General features: G+C 43.0%; 1 protein-coding gene across 2 annotated transcripts in view; it reads right to left on the bottom strand.

The window, feature by feature from the left end:
• The window catches only part of DNAJC1 (DnaJ heat shock protein family (Hsp40) member C1), a 119,022-nt gene extending 102,083 nt beyond the window's left edge, over positions 1 to 16,939 (bottom strand). The window contains exons 1-3 of one of the 2 annotated variants that reach the window (XM_053410428.1): positions 16,916 to 16,939; positions 13,644 to 13,729; positions 8,671 to 8,762 (exon numbers count right to left, since the gene is read on the bottom strand). The gene's annotated coding sequence lies outside the window, so the exon portion shown is untranslated. Of the gene's footprint in view, positions 1 to 8,670; positions 8,763 to 13,638; positions 13,730 to 16,915 lie in introns of both variants that reach the window. The other variant, XM_053410430.1, reaches the window with a different exon arrangement.
• Positions 16,940 to 17,564: the final 625 nt, after the last annotated feature.

Here is a 17,564-nt window from a genome sequence, read left to right as displayed (position 1 = left end):
TAAAAATGGGCAGTTCAATTCGCAGCCCAATTAAGCCAAAGAACTTGGATTTCGGCCAATGTAGCCCCATTGACTTGGATCAGACTGTAAATCAGACAACATACATCTGAAATATTTATGGCCTGAAAGTCCAATAAATTTAAAGACAACAGGGAAAAAATGAATAAATCTGTGGAAACTGTGGTGTAATGACAAATACTGCACAGGCAGAGAAACAGGCTATTGACATAAATGATTTCCAGATTGTGGGAGCCAGGAAGTCATGGCAAAGGTTTGTAGTGCCACCTGGTGTCTTGCTGACCCAGTGACCAGCATGTCTGTGCCTTATCATGTATTAGAATTGTATTGACCTTAAAAGGAGTTGTGTTTCCTCTGGGCAGTGTTGACCCTATATGGTGTGGGTGGGTTTAAGCTTGGCCGGATGAGGTAACATGAGACACTGGGATGCAGCCATGCGGCTGGAGAGAACAAAGGGTAATAAAAACGGACTGGAGAGGAGAAGATGTCTGAAAGAGCTGCTCCATCAGTCCAAGGAAATAAGCTAGCTCTCTGCGTCTTTATTTTATGCTGAAAAGCGCCATTTGTAACGGCTGGCCCGACAAGTGGTGCCCCGTGTGAGGCTGAATAAAAGATTACGACTGAGGTTTTTAAAAGAGAGCTAAGAAGCAAGATTTGAAGCAAACAGTCTGGGCAAGACTGTGAGAAGATTTTTGATCCAAGCAGTGGATATTCATCGACTTACCTCGCCTGGAAAAGGCTGCAAGCGCTATTCATCTACGGATCCAAGGTTAGTCGATCCCTTAAATATTGATTTTAGAAAAATGGGCAGCTCTTTGACTACTCCCCAACAGAAATTTTTAAAAGACTTAAAATTTCTCCTCTCCTGCAACAAATTGGAAGTTCCTGAGGGAGATTTGATACAGCTCATTCTGGCAATTGATGAGCATTGCCCCTGGTTTCCTGCAGATGGGACTTATGAATTAAAACATTGGGACAAAATTGGAACACATTTTCATGGGCTTCCCAGCATTGGTGTACGGAATTTAAATGCATGGTGCAAGGTTCGATATGCTATGGATTCTTTATCACCAAAAAATATCTCCATGGCTGCATTGCCAACACAGGCTTCAGCTTCTTTAATTCAGCCTGCTGTCCTGCCATGTGTTCCAGCCCTTGCTTTGCCTGCAGCCCCAGATCCCAAACCTCCAGACTGCAGTTCCTCACCAGAAGACCCAAATCTGCAAAAATACCGTGGTCTGGCTGGAAATGATCCTGCTCTTTCAGCAGCAGCAAAAGCAGCTACCCCTTTGCAACGTGCAGTATTTGCCTGTTCCTTAACTCAGGATACTATGGCATTCCCTGGTGTTCCAGCAGGAATTCAAGCCCAGCTTTTGGCTCCAGATGACATCAAGCTTTTGGCACGTACAGTTTTACCCCCATCAACTGGTGTATTGTTTGCTCATGAATGGGAAATTGCCTGTGGTGCTTATGCTCCTGCTTTACTGAAACAAGCAATGAGGAAAATCCCAGAACCTAGAGAATCATATCCTTCCTTTATGGACAGGCTGATTACAGCAGTGAGTAGCCAAATTGAAAATCCTGAAGCCAAACAAATAATTATCAAACAATTGGCCTTTGAAAATGCCACTGAGGATTGTAAGGTTGCGTTGCGCCTGATAATACACCTTCCTGCCATTGATACAGCTACGATGCTACGCATTGGTCAGTCTGTTGGTACAGCCACCCACAAGGCTCAATTGCTGGCAGCAGCACTAAATAAAAACCAACCTGTAGCCATCAATACAGCATTTCCAGCATGGCAAACCAAGATCACTGATACCTCAGTGTGGGTAGAACAGTGGCCTCCACCAAAAGAAAAAACTGCAGCAATGGCACCATCTCGTTTCTGAACAGCTTATCTCTGAACAATTGACTTTTAGCTACATTGAAACATTTCTATCCCACTGGATCCAGCAGACAGGAACAGTTTGCTTTTACATTGCCAGTATATAACAAATTGCAATCCACCCAGCGATATCAGTGGATTGTTCTGCCACAACAGCATGCGGAACTCCCCTACACTTTGCCAAAATTTTGTGAATGAAGCATTGAAACCTTTCCGCATGCGCCACCTAGAGGTGCTGAACACAAGCTGCACCTGGCAGTATTTGCTACACCATTGTTGCCAACAGGAAATTTATATGCTCAGACGGACAAGAAGAAGACTATCTGCATTATAGAATGGTTACATTTACCTCATACCCCTTTGAAGAACATTTATTCCGTAAATGAATCCACATCAGACAATTGTTATCAAAGGACATTCACGTGCTATAAACTTTGAGCAGTTTTGATGTTGCATCAATTTATATGCCATTTTCACAGACTGAACAGCAGCATTTATTGATCACAAATGCTGCCATGCAAATTGTTTTGGCTGATTTTATAGGTCATCAATTTTAATCCTCTAAAGGATGATCGTTTGACATTTCTGACACAAGTCACTTATGTTTTGACAAACCCTTTGTTTCTCACACCTCTCCCCTCTGCACTAACCCTTTTCACGGATGGAACGAAAAATAGGGGGGTGGTGACATGGGAAGAGGGAGGAAAATGGAAAAGTTATTTACCTCTCCACAGACTTCTGCCCAGCGAGCAGAGCTAGAGGCTGTGATTCTTGCCTTTCAATCCTTTCCTACTCATTCTTTCAATCTTATTGTGGATACTCAGTATGTATATCGCTTTTTGCTATTTTACCAATATCTTATATAACTCCTTCCTTGGATTCTGACTTGTTTTCCTTGTTTCTTGCCCTGCAAGCCTTACTTCAGCACACTATCCGCTGTTTCTAAGTCATGGGTAAACCTACGCGTATCAAAACTGATAATGGTCCAGCATATATTTCTAAAACATTTTCGGAATTTTGTATGTTGTGGAATGTGAAATTAACTCATGATATACACTTTAACTCCATAAGGCAAGCGATAGTGGAAAGGGCGCACCTGACGTTCAAAACACTATTGCTAAAACTGCTTGGCGGCCGAAGCATTCCGACAGCACTCATCCCTTCAGCTGTTCACCAAGTTCTTTTTGTGCTTAACATTCTTTTATATCCACATACTAGGACCCATACTCCTGCGGAATTGCATTTTAGGAAGGAGGAGGCACTCCCCCACCCCTTGGTGGTGTACAGACGCTTGCCTGATCCCGCATGGCATGGACCTGTCCCGCTGATCACGTGGGGACGAGGGTAAGCGGCAGTGGACATCAAGGACAAGCCTTTATGGGTTTCAGCTCGATGCGTGCAGCCATGGCAAGTCCCTTCAACTGCGGAAGTGCTTCCTAACCATTTTCCTTGCCATCCTTTGCTGCACCGTTATACAAGGAAGAGAAGCAGACGACACAGTCCAGTTGAAACCACTATATTTCACCTTATCGGCTGGCAAGCAGCAGTTGCCTGAATCCTACACTGGCTGGCAGTATTCATGGCTCAGCCACTCTCGAACTATAAGAACAGTGTTGTTGAATAAGACTTTTAAGGGTGAAAATTATCATAAGATATGGAGGAATAATATTTTTGTACAAGTTATGATTAAGTTTACTAGTTTATTGCATGCTTCTAAATGTTGGGTATGTATGCCTGCCCCCAGTTATTTTCAAATTAAAGAGGGAAAGAATCATGGGGCATATATCCAAACTGTCAATATACATTGAAATTCATGTTTAATAGCTCTTGTTCTCTTACAGGAACATACAGCGACCAATCTCAGTGCTATAGAAGCGATACCAGTGCATGGCTAATAAACTAGAAAGGAAGCCTACCATGCAGCTTGGAATCAGAATTCTTATATTCTTGGCTTCCAGATGGAAGTTGGCTTCGACATTTATTGATTATAGTGATTATTATAGTAGTTATTTGCATTATTTTGTGTTGCTATATACAATGTATTCATTTTTAATTTCTGTATGTACTGCATGGTTCTCCAGTCCACGGCCCGCTTCCGGTGTCAAAAGAGTCGCTTCTCGCGCTCGACAAAGCCATTGGTACTGATATATATGATTATGATTAAAATATAAAGAAAGAGGGCATGTGGGAGCCAGGAAGTCATGGCAAAGGTTTGTAGTGCCACCTGGTGTCTTGCTGACCCAGTGACCAGCATGTCTGTGCCTTATCATGTATTAGAATTGTATTGACCTTAAAAGGAGTTGTGTTTCCTCTGGGCAGTGTTGACCCTATATGGTGTGGGTGGGTTTAAGCTTGGCCGGATGAGGTAACATGAGACACTGGGATGCAGCCATGCGGCTGGAGAGAACAAAGGGTAATAAAAACGGACTGGAGAGGAGAAGATGTCTGAAAGAGCTGCTCCATCAGTCCAAGGAAATAAGCTAGCTCTCTGCGTCTTTATTTTATGCTGAAAAGCGCCATTTGTAACGGCTGGCCCGACACCAGATTATTCACTCGGCTCCATTATCAATGAGATCAAGCGGGACAGGGGTTTGGCAAGCCGAACTGCTGCTCCACCTCCATTCAAGAGCATTCATATATAAACAGTGCCCAATAAACATTCAGTAGAATTTGCAAGAGTGAAGGCCTCTTCATAAGCAATTCTGCATGGGCAGGAGAAAGCAAGCAGAATAAATGTGAGTGGCTTTATATATTTTGCCAGCAGTTTTCCAGAATGTTCGTCATTACACATGCTGATGCTTGTCATATTCTTTTAGTACATTTTGTAACCCACTTTTCCCTCCTCATGGAACCTCTGTGGTATCTAAAGATGGAGGAAGAAATCCAATTCCATTTACATTTAAAGGCAAACCTACCTATTTGGCACTTTCCAATACGATACAAAATACAAAACTGAAATGCAGCCATCCTTTGTGATTTGCACCTCTCCTAATTTTACAGTACAGTTCTCCAGCCAAGCAGTGTGTACAAAAATTACATATACTAGGACTAAGTCGGCTAAAAATACATATATTGGTGAAAATTACAAGAATGCACCATAATAGATTAAATTACTTTGCAAAAAAATGTGTGTATTAGGAGAAATTCACACTAAAATGCTGATGAATTTTCATGAAGACTTTTTAAAAAAAAATGCAAACTGTTGTGGGAAACTGTGGAACTGAATTTAAGGATGGAAAAATGAGAATCTGAGAGAAATGGAAATGGACAGGTTTGCCTATCCCTAAGGGTCTGCAACTTGTACTACATATGATTTTAAGCAATGGTGCTTTTATTTATATAATCATGGAGTAAAAGTAAATAGAACCAGGAATTAATGCACACAGAATCCAAACCCAAGCATGATCATTCATAAGTAGGTTTTAGACTCTCCCAATATGTCAGCCACAGTTTTGGTTCCAACCCCGTGCACACTTACCTGGGAGTAAATCCCATTGGACTCAGTGGAACTTGCTTGTGTGCAAATATGCATGCCAGTTATATAAAACCTAATGATGTGTCTATATTACACACTGTCACAGAATAATGTACAGGCTCGACACTGTGTATGAATGTTTCCAAATTTGATCTAGAAGAAAATGGGTGAAACCAAAAGCATAAGATACTACTATAGGTTTGGAGGGGGCAGATTCCCCTAAATTCCTGGGTGCCAGACTCCCCATAATTATTAGAATCAATAAAAGTTAGAATTAATGAAGGTTTGATTAAACTGTGCCAAACACGGAAATTCCTGGGTTCAGCTTATGCTAAGAAGAGAGAGGCCTGTCTGAGTGTAAGTCATGAAGGAACAAAGCAAAGTAATGGCCCATCAAGGAAACTATCAGAAGGCAGGATTGCCAAGCAAGGGGGAGTGGAGTGCTAGTGGGAAGAAGCAAAGGCCACGTTTAGGGTTTCAACTTTGAATGGTGTAGGCTGGGGGGTAGGACCTTGGAGTCATTTGGAGAATAACTCCATGTGAGATGGGGATGACAGGTGAAACTAAGAGTCGCAGAGGATAGTTTTTTGCTTCCCTTAAGGGCGAAGCCAGATCCTCATAGGATGTGTGAATGTTCTGCCATCCCTCCATCTAGGTGCAGGTTGTATATGTGTGTAAATAAAGCCATATATTATAAAGACACCACAGTCTCTGCTGTGCCTAATTTCTGAAGGAAACACAAACCCTGGGTAAGCACCTGGAACCCCAAGAATTTCACACTGCTTGGCTGTGGTCCTATACACACTTTCCTGGGAGAAACTAACCCCACTGACCTCACTGGGCCTTACTTCTGAGTAGTTACATATAGGTTGCAGTCCCATGCATACTTAAGTAAGACATACTGGGAGTAAACTTCATTGAACATGGTGGGAGTTACTTCTGAAGAATTATAGGACTACAGTGTAAAAACTCAGCTTTCAAAACCTCCCATCTCTCGGTTTTTGTAGTGACTAATGAGCTTTGAGCCTTCGGCAGCTCTGAAAGAAGCAAACAAATATTCAGCATTTGCAATAGAAGACACACAGGTCTGTTATTAAGAGAATAATTTCTGGACCAGTATTACTCAGTGGATAAGAAATTATTCTCTAGGGAATGATTCCACTGGTGTGTAAAAAAAGCAGCACAGAAGAGTTAAAGCACATTGCTACATAGAAATCACACTAGACTTTTGTGTGAAACCAGACAGGCAGCAGACACACTTCTCTCACTCAGAGCCACTTCCTGGAGACAGCCATCTTGCCTGTAATGTAACTGGCATTATCCACAAAAGCAACAGTATGGCTTCTGTCAGTCATTCATTCCCCAGAGGATCGTGCCATGTTCTACAATGTTCCAAAAAAAGATAATTTCATGCAGAATAAATTTTAAAAGTAAAACACACACACATACACACCCAAATTCTCAACAAAAACCCTTCTGAAGCTGTTTTAGAGGTAATTGAAGACAGATTTCTGCTATGCAAATACTCTTTTGATGCAAAACAATGACCATAATCTGTTAGAGGGAAGGAAAAAGGTTGTCACAGCAACATCCAGGGTCTTTTTGTGGGGGTGAGAGGAGAGCCCAGTTCTGTGACAGAATGTCATTCACAGGACTTGGGGTTTTTTGGCTTCTGCATGTAAATTTGAATAGGAGGATATGCATTTATGTGTTTCTTTCCAAATGCTACACGGAAAGAGACCCTGCAAAATATTTATTTTGTTGGGGGGGCAGAACCTCAGTTTGCTATGTATTTCTTTTTTGAAAAATTATTGGGGGGCAGCAGCCTGTCCCTGCCCCCCCTTGGCCACGCCCATGCCCACTGTCAGACAAAGGGCTGAGGATCTGGAATAGATTTCCCCACCACCACTGGGCGGTGTGGCAGGGTTTCTCTCCCTGGCATAGGAGAGGCTCCATAAGGGCTTCTCGGGGGGGGGGACCCTTATGGAGTCTCCCCACTCATTGTGGGGGCGGCAGAGGGATATTTCACCTCAGGTAGCGAAAAACCTTGGGTTGCCCCTGCTAACATCAATTTGTACATTCACCGCACCAGGATTTATATCTGAAGTTGCAAGGGTTGCAGAATTTCATAATTCCTTTGGTTATTTTCTGTGTCGTAAATAATATTTACTTCCTCTCTTTCAGTAGCACAAACCTCAGATCCACCCTCACATTACAAGAGCAGGGCCCTTCTTAGACCACATAGCTTGTACAGTGGTACCTTGGGCTACATATGCTTCAGGTTACACACTCCACTAACCCAGAAATAGTACCTCGGGTTAAGAACTTTGCTTCAGGATGAGAACAGAAATCGGGCTCCGGCGGCATGGCAGCAGCAGGAGGCCCCATTAGCTAAAGTGGTGCTTCAGGTTAAGAACAGTTTCAGGTTAAGAACGGACCTCCGGAACAAATTAAGTACTTAACCCGAGGTACCACTGTATGCAAGAAGTCCCAGGTTCAGTCCCCAGCATCTCTACATTGGTTCAGAAGAGACACTTGTCTAAAATCTGGCAGGACAGCCACTGCCAGTCAGTGTACTGTATACGATACTGAGCTAGGCAGGACCAATGGTCTGACTTGCCATAAGGCAGCATCTTATATTCCATAAGACAACATCAAATTGCAGACATCTCTGCCATAAAGGAGCCCTGGAAGAATCCATTTGTACTACGGAAGGGAAAGTAACATACTCTCTGCATGTCTCAAATGGACTGCAGAAGCTGCAGCTGTCCCAATAAATCTCACATTATGATCTGCCTATTTCATAAACGATGGCCATGTCCTCATCTCATCTAAATGAAGAGGTCAGAAACCCCTTTTTATTCAACTGTAAAACATTAACCTAAAGGGGAATGCATTTCACGGGCATAAGAGTTAATTATCCTGCACAGTCTCAAGAGCAAGCTGCAGTTCATATTAGTGTAACGGATCCATGTAAATCAACACACAGTTCACGTAAGAAACACCCCAAAATACATTAAATAATCATTCACATCGCCATAGCCTTCTGCCTGAACTGCTTGGCATGGGATCAGGCCAAAGAGATTGGAGGAACAGACAGATGAACAGCACAGAGCGGAACAGATGCACTACATTGATAAAAAAATGATGCCCAATTAACACACCACCTTTCAGAGTCTCAGCTCTGAGAGGAATTCTGCATGGGAGACTCCAGCTTAGGGCTTCCCTTCACATGATGCTTCTCCAAAATCTAAGCCAGAGCATCTTTTAGGAGCACTGTAAAACTTACCTGTATGGGTTGCCTTTGGGGAAACAGGTTAAGCTGGCAGAGAAGTAGGGATTTCAATGCATTTGAAGTGTTATCTGGGATGGGCCAGAAACCTGTTAATTGGAAAATTTATTTCTTGCTTCCCTATGATTGACTTAAAAAAAAAGAAGGGGGAAAAAGCTGCAGTCCAGTGCATAGTAAATGCAAGCCCCATGCAACTCAGTTGAACATATTTGACTAAACAGGTATAAGGCAGTGCTGGAGACTGTCCACAGGGAAGCGGCAAAAAGAATGTAGTGGGTCAAGTGAGCCGTGGAATTATAGAATTGTGGGGTTGGGAGGGAACCTGAGGATCATCTAGTCAAAGCACCCGCAATGCAGGAAAATGCAGCTGTCCCAGATGGGGATTGAACCCGCAACCTTACCTGTATGGGTTGCCTTTGGGGAAACAGGTTAACGCACTACGCTCTAACCAACTACGCTCCAACCAACTGAGCTGACTCAAAAAGACTGAAAACCTCCAGTATAGTCCACTCTCCATGGGTGAATCCTTTACAGCCAAAATAGCAATGAGGGACATACCAAGAGGCTTTGGGGGATCCTCAAGGTTTGCAGGTGTACCAAAATATTTTGGGGGTGACTCTAAGGCAGGAATGTCCAAAGTCCGTTTCAGGGGCCTAATCCGGCCAGTTAGTTTAATCTGGCCCCTGTGGCAGTTTATTTCCTGGGGTAAAATCCTTTAAAAAACCCTCAACAACTCCAACCCTAATATAAAGTTCAACAACTTTAATCCCAACAAGTTCGGGGTAAAATCATAAAAAATCTCAACGCCTTCTTTGAAGAAAGTTTGGATACCACTGCTCTAAGGCGATGGTGTGGGGGGAACCCAAGGCAGAACAATGAAGACCAAGCATACTGTACTCTGTAACCACAAAATGCTGACTGAGTGGGGTGGAACAGAAAGCCAGAGGGGAAGGGTAATGGAATGGAGTCATCCACGAAAGGGCTGACCAATATGATGAGCAGGAGGAAGCCACACTGCAACATACAATTGCAGGCTCCACTTGTATATATCAGTGGAATCATAGCTGTCAACTTTTGCCTTTTTTTAAGGGAAATTCCCTTATTCTGAATAGGATTCCTCACAAGAAAAGGGAAACGTTGACAGCTATGGTGGAATATATAAAACAAAAACCCAAAAGGAACAGGTAGGTAAGAACAAAGAGAAGGATAGCATAGGATAAGATTCACTTTTTCCACAGGGGAGCTCTAGGATTGATGGGGTTGGGCAAGGTCAACCAGAGGTATATTTTAACACTTGAGCAGCAGATTCTCAAGACTGTTCTGCCACCTGTGCGAGTTCCTTATACCTTGGAGGGATTTTAATCAAATACAAGAGGGCAATGTTAGTTTGGAAGAAGAGAAATGCTAGTGCTGAAGCCTATATGGAAATAATATATTCTGAACTAAGCCCTGTGGCTTTTAACTTCTGGTGTGTGGGACAAAGCTGCATTATTCCTATTTATAAAGTGAATTCAACCCATGAGGGAACAATCCCTGCCCCAAGGAGTTTGCAATCTCCCACCAGTAAACAAAAAGCACCTTACACATGTTCAGAGGCACTTCCCAGCCAGTTTGCAGGTACTGAGAAGAAATGTCCTGGTATATCCCAAAATGGAATTTTAGGCTTGATAGAAAAATACACCAAGGAGCCACAGTTTTTCAGAACTAAGCTAAGGTTGTTACTCTCCACCTCGGGATGTTTGCTGTCCTTTTTATCAGTCTGATGCCAGGCAAACATTCAGCAGGTGCAGTTTCCCGTTGCCAAAACTTCAAGCTCCTATTGAATTGCTGCTTTCACATAGCTGTTAGTGAGCAATGTTGGCAAGGGAGACATTCCGAAATGAAAGCCACATCTGCATTCTCTAGAGACCTAGACTTAACCAGGGACTCAATTTCCCAGAAAGATCCAGGTGATCTACGGCGCTGGATCAAGGTCAGAGTCTGCTGCCTGAAGACTAATATAGAACAAGCGGAAGGGATCATAGAAAGCCAGAATAAATAATCCAGGATATGCAATGGCGTCCTTATGACCAGGAATAATTTACTTAACAAGGACTGGCTAATTGTTCTGAGCAGACTAGGATAACGCATAGTGCAAAAAGTGTGCATGCACCACTGATTCCCTCTATTGTATTGTATTCTGTTCCTTTCTTAATTATCTCTAACATGTTTGTCTTCCTGGCAAGCTCCCTTGACTGCTGGCCAGGTTAGCTAGAGGGCAAGACCCTTGCTCTGACAGCATGCCACCCAGGGAGAGCCTGTGCCCTCAACAAACAGGCAGTGCAACAACATCCCACAAGACAAGCAGCATCTCAGGTCCCTTTAGATTATCAGCCTAGGCAGACAGACAAACACTGTCTCTACTATAGCTTATCTCCTAGTAATAATAATAATAATAATAATAATAGCTTATACTGTATCTGTGTACTGCTGGGCAGGGGGTGTAAATGGGTTTACATTTGGAGTTCTACTGCAGATTTTAGCTAGATTCATGTTTTCATTCATTCTATCATTATTTCATTATATTGTTATCTGCATTTTATAATGCATGCTGCTCTGGGTACTTTGAGCAGAGACTCAGTTAATAAAATGAAAATGAAAATCAGAACAATAATTTAGGCCAAATATATTAGAGAGGGAAGTTATTGCATTTTCCTCAAAATTTTCAGGACGCAAATATGCTATATTACACACATTGTGCTCAGCAGGGAATGAGTCACAGAAAGGGGCTGCTGGAATCGAGCAGCAGTCTGACAGGGAGGGAGCGAAGAAGCAGGAGAGGGAGCTGGAGGGTGAGAAGGGGCTTGTCTCAGGCTGGGATGCTCTCCCTGTTGAATGCAGCTAGGGTGGTCAACTGTGCTGATGAACTCTGCAGAGTTAGCAGACTGGCTTGGAAGATGGCTGTAATCTGAATATTTGCTGTATGAGCACTCTCTAGTCTTAAGCAATCACAATGATGACTGAGGCTTGGATAGTATATGCTTGGATAGTAAAGAGTTCCTAATTATTGCTCTAAGTTGGAGGTGCACAGGAGCCATGCTTGCTCTCTGATCTCCATAGGAGAGAGAAACAGCACTTTTTTTTCAGCTGAGCACCTTTTCTACCCACCTGCATTTTCCCAGCACTTGCTAGACTTTTTGTTTTGCCAATAACATTTTACACCAGCTTTGCATTATGGAAAAATGCCAGCCGCTCTGCTTGTAACATGTCAAAGGCCTGTTTTAAAATAAGGAGGAAGAGAAAAAGACACCACCCTTTTTCATATGAAGCAATTCATTAAGACTTTTTTTAATGTAATGGTGCAAGAAAGGTTTTGTACGACCTTTTTCTGATCCTGTGCACCACCTGATTTAGAAATGGTCACCTTGCCTCAACAGCCCCGTTCATGCCTTATTGCTGAAGAGATTCGCAATGTAGAGGAGGTGATGCTGCATGTGCTAGCCTTGCCCTAAACATTCCTGATGGGGGGGTGACAAAATGGCGGGCGGCACTTGCCGCGGGGCCTGCAGCGTGCAAGAGCCACGCGTCTCGGCGCCCGCAGGCTCTGCGCTGTCTAGCTGCTGCCTCCCCCCAAGCTGTAGGGCAGCTGAGGCCCCATGGCACGCTCCATCCCTATGGGTGCTGCGCACCCCATCCCTATGGGCGCCGCATGCCACAGCCCATGCCTTCCCTATGGGGGCTGCGCACCCCATGCAGCAGGGCGTGTGACGCCCATAGGGATGGGGCGTGCAGAACCCATAGGGAAGGCACAGGCTGTGCCGCCCTATGGGCAGTTCGCCCCACCCCTGGGCACGCCACCCCAGGTGCCCAAGAGGCTTCCTCTGCCACTGCTGCACATACCCAGTGGACAGATGTGACAACTTGGCTCATGGGACACAAGGAGCTCTTCCTGAGGCACAGTATCATGCTGCAGTTTGAGAATGCTTGTCTGCTTGTGGGGCTGACCACAGCTCAGTGGTACAGAATGTGCTTTACATGCAGAAGCTCCTGGGTTCGATTCTTGGCATCTCCATTTAAATAGCAAAAGCAGAGGAGGGCAACCAAGACGATCAAGGAGTCTGGAAACCAAGGCCTTATGAGGAATGCTAGAGAGGGAGTTGGGTATGTTTAGCCTGGACAAGAGAAGACTGAGAGGAGATGCGACAGTCAACTTCAAATATCTCAATGGCTGTCACATCAATGGAAGATGGAGAAAGCTTGTTTTCTCCTGCTCCGGAAGGTAGTACTCGAACCAATGGATTCAAGTTACAAGGAAGGAGATTCCGACTAATCAGGAAGAACTTTCTGAAAGTAAGAACTGTTCAACAGTGGAACGGACTTCCTCGGGAGGTTGTGGTTTCATTGGAGGTTTTAAAGCAGAGGTTGGATGGCCATCTCTTATGGATGCTTTATTTGAGATTCCTGCATTACCGGGAATTGGAATAGATGACCCTCAGGGTCTCTTCGAACGCTACAATTTTATGATTCTATGATTCTAAGCAATGAGGAAAACCTCCTGCTGGAGAGCTGCTGCCAATCGGAGATGGAAACACAAGGCTACATGGATCTGATCCATGGGTAGGCAAACTAAGGCCTGGGGGCCAGATCCGGCCCAATTGCCTTCTAAAGCCAGCCCACGGATGGTCCGGGAATCAGCGTGTTTTTACATTAGAATGTGTCCTTATATTTAAAATGCATCTCTGGGGTATTTGTGGGGCCTGCCTAGTATTTTTACATGAGTAGATTGTGTGCTTTTATTTAAAATGCATCTCTGGGTTATTTGTGGGGCATAGGAATTCATTCATTTCCCCCCAAAAAATATAGTCCGGCCCCCGACAAGGTCTGAGGGACAGTGGACCGGCCCCCTGCTGAACAAGTTTCCTGAGGCTTCCTCCACAAAGTGTTATGGGACACAGGGCATGGCTTGAAAATAAAGGAGGCTGTCACCTTACTGAGCCCAAGCAGGTCTAGGTCTGGTCTACGCCAGCATTGATTGGAGGGGACTTCTCTGGGGCCACATGTATGCTGTCTTGGGGTCCTATGATGGAAGAAAAGTGGGGTACAAATGTAAGAAAATAGAAGAAGCATCAACACTGATAATTTTGCTATGTACAGCCTTTTAGGTTTGGTTTTAATTTTAAGATGAAATGTCTGTTTCTCCTGATTCTTTTTTAAACAATCCACACACACAAAGGCAAAGCTATGCACTGTTGTCTAGTGGAGTCTGTAAACAGAGAGAGTGAAACAATAGCTGTCCAAAGTGAGAACTTCCCCTATTCATGTTAATAGACTGTTAATTATGACCACTTAAATGCCCACAATGTTAACTATTTCACTGCTGACTCTCCTGCCAGAAACTGCCTGCATATTAGGACAATGTGGCTCATTAAACATTCTCATTATCTATAGATTATTTTAGCAGTACTGGTGTTTATTAATGTCCTTAATTAAAGATCAGTATAAAATCACCAAGTGCTGAATGTCATGTGGTTTGTGGTATGTGACAGGGCAGTGAAAGATTTTGTGGATTTACTAATAGATTCCCCCTCCCCCAGCAGTGGTGGAGGCAATAAAATTTAATTGCCTAATAAATATTATGTTTCTTACAGTGATATCTGGTATTAAATGGTAAGAGCCAACCTGGGATGAATAAAACAAACACAGAAAAGGGGGGAAATGCAGAATCTGCCCAGAGTTAAACTATAAAATACTTTTCCACATTTTCAGTCAGAAAGGATGCGTGATGGGCATGAATCCTAAAATGATGGAGTAATTCCCGCATGTGCTTTGGTTGGGTGGTGCTCAATGCTAGTCCTTACTCAGAGTAGACCTACTGAAGTTAATGGGCATTACTAAGACGCTCATTAAGTTCAGTGGATAGACTCTGAATACAACCCTTTGAGCCGGGTTAAGAGGTAAGTGATATTTGAAATCCACCTCTGTCAAATTCACGGTGTGTCCATTTCACTTTAGTCATTGGTTATGGAAATTAATGCTCCAAATGAAATCTAATTGTCATATACACAAGGTCTCCACCTTCCTCTTTATAACAATTAATCTGGGGAAAATGGCAGTCCTGTGGTTTCATACGCAGAATTGCTAAAGCAGATTATTATCCTCTCTGCACCCTTATGCATGTACTGTAAGGATTGTGGGGGACATATTAACCACCCTGGTTGTGTCAGGATGACAGGCTGTTCAAGGATTAATTAACCTGTACAACATGATCTTAAGCATGCAAAAAATCTATTCTTTTTCAAAGCCATATTTTCAGTCTCTTCACCCAGAGTTGTCTCTTGGAAACAGCCCAATGGCACAGCATGGCTTACTAGGAAGGTACAGGCAATGTTTAGCAGGTTATGCACCTATTTATTTACTTATTGTAAGGAAACTGATCACTTATAAGCAGCAGCCAGGAAGATTAAAGCAGCAGTGAGAGCAGCTTCAAATGCTGAGGTAGAACTGATTCACAGGTATTTTAAAAACTATAACTCAAACCACATTTCTGATGAAAAGGCATCCAAACCTCTTAAAGACTTAATCCCCCCCACAAGCAATTTAGACTGAGCAATTTAGACTCGCTGCTGCTGCTTGTTGCCGAAATATAAACACATGTTGTCCTTTGAATGCAGCCACTCTCTCTAGGATGATAGACGGATGGTACCTATTCAATATAATGCTTTTTTTTAAAAAAAAAAAAGCTCTGCCCAGTGGAACACAATTCTGAAGGCAACATATCTTCTATCAGGGGGAAAAGATTTGCACATCACCACCCCTCCCCAAAACCTTGTGGGTTTTTTCTACCATTAGTGTTCCTTAAAGGTATTGACACAAAGAGTGTAAAACAGAACAGCTGTGTTTTTTTTAAAGAGTGGCCAGGTGATCCGTATGGATGCTCTGCAATGTGAGGAGGGACAAAAATATCTGGGCCTAAGTGCTGGGTCTACACCGCCACTCTTGAGACACTCCCCGCCCCACACCACCACCACCCCTGAACAGTTACCATAGAGATTGTAGGAGCCACAAAGAGCTTTGGTCACATTACTGGCTGGGAGGGGGTCAATTTGTATGCATGAGCCCTGCTGGGAATGAAAGAATACAAAGGAGGGCAGGAGAGATAATAGAAAGGGGGGGGGGAGAGAGAGAGAAATGAAGAGAGATTATAAGGAGAAAAGAGGGAGAGGACTAAAGCAATTAAAAACAAAGGAGAGGTAGAGCGAGGCTGGTGGAGAAAGGAAGAGAAGAAAGGAGAGAGGGACTGAGAAAGAGAGAATGAATTCATCTTGTCAGATACAGCACCTCTTGTCACTCACTGACAGGAAATGCTGCCTCCACAAGAGCTAATTCACAGGCAGTGGAAATGGGCAGAAACAGCAGGGGATGCCTCCATCACCTGACCTCACCAGAAAAACTGCATTGGGGAAGGGAATGGCATGAAAGGGAGAGGCAGGGAAACTAATAAGAGAACCGGAAATGAAAGGGTGTCAATTGGTTTGCTATTAAGATGGTTTGGAGAGAATCAGGAAAATAATAGCATCCAGGGCCTGTCAGGCTGGTTAACTAACACACACACACACACACACACACACACTTTCAGCATTGGTTATAGGGAATATGCAGCTCAGAGCATGTATTAACCATTGTGTCATCTCTGGGCCTCTACAGCTAAGGACTGGGGTTAGTGTCCTACAGCGCTTGAAGATTGACCCAAATCCCAGAGGGATTTGAAACCGATCTATTCCTCATTATCATATTCATCAGCCCCGTTACTCATTTGCAGAGTATAAATTGAATAAATCATCCTTTCGTTTCCAAGAAGTCATTACTATTTCATGGGAATAAATGCTATTAGCCCTTAGCATTTATATAGCACCTTTTAAATGTTCAAAGCGCTTTGCGTACATTATCACAGCAGCTTAATAAACTCCTGCAATTTGACATTATTTAAACTGCCTATTAAGCCAGCCAACACCATGGTTTGGGAGGTAGTTTGACTGCAGATAGGTTGGGTATAACCATTTTGCTTTGGCAATTAATATAATTACACATCAAAAACCAATTTAAAAATAGAGATGGGTACAGCAGATAAAAACTGGCTGAACACGAGAGAAGAAACCACTAATATTTAATAACCAATTTTCTGACATATATTCTATATCAAATTAGATTAAGTTCTCCAGTGACCTGAACTATTCCAACCTCATACAAGCAAATCAAGACTTACCAGAAACAAGCTGGTTGGATTTTCTTTTAACTTTTTGTCTTTGTGATCTAATTCTAACCACTTTTGCCAACCACCATTGGAAACTTGTTAGGAGCCTGGAATAATAATAAAAAAATCAGCATAAGAGGTTAAGAACATAAGCCATTAGCCAGTAAGTCTTGGGTTCAAATTTGAGCTCTGCATGTGTTTACCGCATGTCCTTAAGCATGCTGTATCTCCCAAGCTCATAATCATTCATTCAATAGTTTGCCTAAGTGATGCAGAGAGCTGCACTGTAATGAATATAGCGCAAAACAAAATTATTACTGGTTCCTTACAAAGCTATGAATCTTAATGTAGTTAAAAAGATCAAATAAAGACTCACTGCTCACATAACTCAGTTTATTATTTACAAGTGGTACTAATCAGCAGAGGTAGTTGCATTATTCTGATAATTGTGCCCATTCTGCAAATATGAATAATAGCAGATATGGCTATTATATGTGGCTAACCATACCAGTTACCTCCCTATCAATTAACAAAAGACTTTACAAACTCAGGTGTTGCACTGAGTCATGATAACCAAATGTGCATAGTCATTCTGAAAGAGTAGTGCCTAATACAGTGGTATCTTGGTTCTCAAACTTAATCTGTTCCAGAAGTCCATTCC

This window comes from Podarcis raffonei, chromosome 12 (genome assembly GCF_027172205.1).
Source record: "Podarcis raffonei isolate rPodRaf1 chromosome 12, rPodRaf1.pri, whole genome shotgun sequence".
NCBI classification, from domain to species: domain Eukaryota; kingdom Metazoa; phylum Chordata; class Lepidosauria; order Squamata; family Lacertidae; genus Podarcis; species Podarcis raffonei.
The sequence above is the reverse complement of the archived record's forward strand: the minus strand, read 5'-3'. Positions and strand labels throughout refer to the sequence as shown.